The sequence below is a fragment of the Triturus cristatus genome, chromosome 2_2, assembly GCF_964204655.1.
Source record: "Triturus cristatus chromosome 2_2, aTriCri1.1, whole genome shotgun sequence".
NCBI lineage: Eukaryota > Metazoa > Chordata > Amphibia > Caudata > Salamandridae > Triturus > Triturus cristatus.
Window position 1 is genome coordinate 1,269,620,091 of NC_140582.1, and position 5,695 is coordinate 1,269,625,785.

A 5,695-nucleotide genomic window follows, 5' to 3' on the forward strand; every position below is an offset into this window, starting at 1 on the left:
CCTACACACTTCTCAATCTGGTTTCCGTTCCGGCTTCTCGACCGAGACCACCCTTCTGGGAGTCACAGAAAACCTTCGTTGCTTGCCGGACCGTGGTGACACAGTGGCTCTAGTGATGCTGGACCTCAGTGCGGCATTCGACACTGTGTCACATAAGACACTTCTCGGATCCCTCGCAACCATGGGGATTGGTGGGAAAGCCTTGAAATGGCTAACTTCCTTCCTTTCGGACCGTACTTTCCAAATCTCTTCGCATCCTTCGAAATCCAAAATTTATCCTTCACCTCACGGGGTTTCCCAAGGTTCTATCCTTAGCCCTCTCCTTTTTAACCTTTATGTTGCCCCTTTAGCCCTTGTTGCACAACGTTCCGGATTACATTTATTCACTTATGCTGATGACTCCCAAATTGTTTTTTCCCTTTCCCAAGCAGACCCAACTCTGCCTTCTCCCTTACAGACAGGTCTCAGTGAGATATCTGATTGGGTGTGCCTTAACTTACTTAAACTTAACGGAGATAAGACTGAGGTTCTGGTGCTTGGCAAGAAACCAGAACTTTGGAACCCTAGGCATTGGCCAGCTGTGATGGGCCCTCTCCCCACTCCCTCAGAGCACGTACGGAATTTAGGTATTACGTTTGATAACACCTTGTCCATGAAACATCAAGCAAATAAAGTTGCGGCTACCTGCTTTACCATCTTGCGGTGGCTCCGGAAAATTTTCTGGATGTTACCCACGGAAGTGCAGAAGTCCGTTGTGAATGCCCTGGTGACCTCGAGGTTGGATTATGGTAACATTCTCTACCTGGGGGCTTCCAGGGCAGTCACTAGTAGACTCCAACTAGTGCAAAATGCAGCCGCCCGCCTCCTCTGTGGCTGTCGGAGATTTGACCACATCACCCCTCGACTTCGGGAACTCCACTGGCTTAGAGTCGAGAGCCGCGTGAAGTTCAAGGCATTGAGCTTCATGCATAGGATCAGAACTGGGGTCGCTCCTGCGTACCTTCGGTCTCTTGTCAAACACTATACTCCCTCGCGTTCCCTTCGCTCCTCCTCTCAGCATCTATTCTCTGTACCTAGGTACAGGCTTTCTAAAAAAGGAGGTGCCGCCTTTGCTAACCTAGGACCGCGACTATGGAACTCACTCCCCTTTGAAATTCGTGGCGAGAACTGTCATGCCCGCTTTCGTAGAGCCATTAAGACCTGGCTCTTCGACCAATAACTTCTGCTGGTGTTGTTTAGTTCCTCCGTCTTCTAGCGCTGGGAAACCCTTTTGGGTAGCTGTCGCGCTTTATAAAATTAATAAATAAATAAATAAATAAAACATCAGTCTCTCTAGCTTTGTATTTGATCCCGCTTCAGGATCAGGGTCAGTGTCAGAAGCGTTTGGGGTTTGGGCTTTCGTTTGCTTTTTGGCCTCAAATTGCAGTTTACTCTGTTACTTGTCTGTCCGCCTCATGTTTGCTGTGGTCTGAAGCAGATATTCACAGCTGGATGGAGAAACTCCTGTATAGAAACAAAAGGCCAGGAAACCAGGGCCTCAAAGCGGATGTATCACCAGTTAGTATCCCACTACCTGCAGCGCACCAAAGAGAGAGTTTATGAAGACAAGTGTAGGCCTTCGTCAATGCTATTCCCCACACCGGTACTGGCAATGATTCAGTCACAAGCCTCAAGGACCGGCAGAACCTTTCGAGCAGGGCAGCCAAACAGTCTGACGTGTGTACTACAGTAATGGAGATGCAGCAGGCAGACACAGAAACGTGACCACTCTTCGGCCTGGCAGGTTGATGTAAGTAGAAGCCCTGCAGCAAACCCAGGAAAGGCACCTACGCAATAATCACTCCAATGAGGTGGGCCGCGCACAGTACAGCAGATCCAGCAGTTGTAAAATGGACCCCAGAGAACACAGCAAACAATCTCCGCACAACTACTTCCACGTGGTCATGATGGCATGGTCCCCAGGCCGCAACGAGCACAATATAAGGTGGAGCCCAAAGGTGTGATGAAGCAACATAATCCAGCAAATGAGGCAGACCACGAGGCACTTCCAGGGTGAACAGAGATGTGGGTATGAAAACAGGAGGAGGTATTTCTAGCAAGTGCACAGACTAGCCACTCACACCCTAGCCTATATGCTAGGCCACAGTAATGAAACATGCAGAGTCAGCAAGTCCACAGTGCAGACAGAGGGGACGAGTGCGCGCAGACCGCCAGCCAAGTGCAGTGTTTATGAGGCGGCCCCTCCACGGACAATTCTCCCTCAAGTTCCTTCAGCAGTGCAGATACTTCCCTCCGCTGCCAACTCGGAGGTTCAGATGTGGCACGTCACGCGCGATCTGCTTCAGGCCGGGTAGGTGGCGCCGATAACAGCAAGCGCGGCGTATCGCCTGATCAAAGGCCACAATACGGAATAAGTCCAGAGGCGGGGGAGTTCCAGGCCGAGCAGGGAGCAGCCAGGCGGCAACAGAGAGCAATGAACTATCGCTGTATACAGGTACGTTATCTGTCGAGCTGCCCTACACAGGCCTCCAAGCGCGTCTCCCTTCCCGGCGATCATCAGAACAGGAAGGGGGCCACATCGCATTCACCTCACCACAGTATGACGGCTCCCGTAATGGCGGCCGTCTGTCCTGCCAAGGATACGAGCGAGCTCCAGATCCAGTCGCTCTATGGCGCGCTCCCAACTGATCAGCTGGCATATAAGTCCGGAGCTCCAAACAGACGTCTAGGATTTAAATCTCGGCACCAGGGCAGTAAAGAATCACAGCAGGAGAGTTCAGCGGCCCGTACACTCCCGGCCCGCCATTTTACACCAAAGCAAGGTCTCGCTGCAAAAATGCGTTTAAGGGCACAGAACAGTGAAGGCAGCAGCCTCAATGCGGTCGTCTGCAACACGAGAGTCAGGATACGCTAATTACAGCCATGGATGGTGCCGGGAATGCAGGATATTAGGTGGATCATGGTCTTGACCAGCAGAGCAGCACTAGGGTGCGGCTGTCTTGCTCCGGGCTCTCTAGCGCCCCCCCGACATATAGCAAGTTGACATGCATATGTGCAACATTGTGAATCTTGCTCTGTGTCATACTTCACTTGACATGCACCTTGAGAGGGACTGTATGGGTCAGTGAGCATGGCACACACACAAAACATGTTTTATTTGTAATGGAACACATTCCTGATGTGTATAGTCTTTACACTGTACTTTGGCTTGCATTTCCCTTCTGCTCATAGTTGTACATCGCATTGGCCGTCCAGTTTGTTGAATTTGGACAATATGGTCTATGCACCTTTGAGCCACACGGGTGCATATTTGCAATGTATGGGGATGCATATGGTTAAGCTACAGAGACTCACAACATGATTTGTCTCTTTGGGAACACAGGACTGAATCTCATGAAGAAGCAAAGGGGCATATTCCTGTAGAGTTAGCAGAGTGTGGAATTGGCCTCCCAGGCACAACACCACGCTCAGCCAAATTGTCAACACAGGGCTGCATGTCATTGACAGCAAAGAGATGCAGCCCTGTGAAATTCCCATCTCTGTGGCCTAACTTCACAGGCTCACACTGATGTCGGCACACATGCAGTATTGTGCAGGGATGTCTGAGTAGAGTTGAAGATTGTGCATGTGCATGAAGGGGGACCTTACTGCACAGGCACAATATTCCACAAAACACACACCCCTGCGCAATACTGCATGTGTGCCGGCATCAGTGAGGGTCCATGTAGTTAGGTCACAGAGATGGGAATTTCACAGGGCTGCATCTCATTAAGAAGCAACAAGGCATTTTGCCTGGAGCATTTGCAGAGTGTGGCATTGACCTCCTAGGCTGAACACCACGCTCAGCCAAATTGTCAACACAGGGCTGCATGTCATTGACAGCAAAGAGATGCAGCCCTGTGAAATTCCCATCTCTGTGGCCTAACTTCACAGGCTCACACTGATGTCGGCACACAGGCAATATAGTGCAGGGATGTACATGTTGAAGATTGTACATGTGCATCAAGGGGGACCTTACTGCACATGCACAATCTTCCACAAAACGCAGGCACCCCTGAGTAATACTGCATGTGTGCCGGCATCAGTGCGGGTCCATGTAGTTAGGTCACAGAGATGAGAATTTCACAGGGCTGCATCTCATTAAGAAGCAACAAGGCATATTGCCTGGAGCATTTACAAAGTGTGGCATTGACCTCCTAGGCTGAACACCACACTCAGCCAAATTGTCAACACAGGGCTGCATGTCATTGACAACAATGAGATGCAGCCCTGTGTTGACAATTTGGCTGAGCGTGGTGTTATGGCTAGGAGGCCAATGCCACACTCTGCAAACTCTCAAGGCAATTTGCATGTTCATGTGGCCTTATTTCTTAGACTAAAGCATATGATGTTGTTTCTATATTTTTAAAGTCAGATTTCCAGGTCAGTGACACCACCATTATGTGTCTTTATATGTATTCAGCAACTATGGTAACAGGCCTCTATCCCCCCAGGGACCAATGTGTGTGGAAATCGATCTGCAGACAGTCTTGGTGCACACTGAGGGATAATAAGTTTCACATAACTGACATTAGTGTCCACACCCCCCCCTCTAGTCCCTGGTTGTTACCCACCCTGTTGCTGATGTAGCTGGTCATGTGCAGCACTATCCTGTCCCTGGACTCCAACCACCGACTCCTCACAGATGACCGCGGACACCTGTTCTTCCACGGCATCCAGCTCCTCATGTGGCGGGACACTACCACCTCCAGTCTGCAGTGCTGCCTGGCGATTATTGGCCAGTTTCTGCTTGGTCTTGTGCTTAGCATCATGCCACTGCTTCTTTTTGTCGGTCACTGTCCTCTTGGCGTCTGCTACAGCATTCATTTTGGCTACAATGGACTGCCATTTTGCATTTTCAGTCCCCAATGACACCATGGAGCTGACAAACAGCTGGTGTTGTTTGTCTGTCACCTCTGCAGTCAGGATCTCATTTTCCTGCTGGCTGAACTGGGTTTTTCTCTTCCTCTTTACCTGGGTCTCTGGCTGGTCCTCCTGGATGTTCGAGGGGTTCGGGGGATTGTTCTCGCCTGCATTACTGGGTCTAGCTTCCTCCATGATTCTTCTCCTTTTTTTGGGGGGGAGGGGTTTTGTGAACTTCGCGGGCGTTTTATAGTTAATTTTCCAGCGAAACCTGAATAAAGTGGTGACACGCTGATTAGCATGCATTTTCTGATCATTGACTAGCCGGCCGGCACTTTTTTCACGTTGGCGTTAAGATTTTTATTGCCATGACGTAGGTGTTAATGTGGACTGTTCCCGCCGCGATGAGAAACTATTGCCATGTAGTGACATATTGTACATACGTCGGTACCATAGCAATAGGTTTCGGTGGGACGCGGCGATAAAAAAATTGCAGCTAACTAACGTTAGCGTTAGTTAGCGTCAGTTCTTGTACAGATCCCCCTAAGAGTGCACGGATGGCGTGCTTGAGGGAAGCTGCCTGTGTGCTTTTTGTGCATCTATGAGAAAGCGCTGTACGTCATCTCTGAGTGTCTAAACGTGTGTTCTGTGAGAGAAAGTGTGTACTGCCTGCTTGCACGCGCTGTATCCATGCAGACGTGGTTTGTTTGGGGTACGTGCTGTGCTTTCATGTGTGTGCGGTTGTCTGAGCAGCGTGTATGCTGAGTGCAGAGGTACTGGGTTCAGGGTCAGC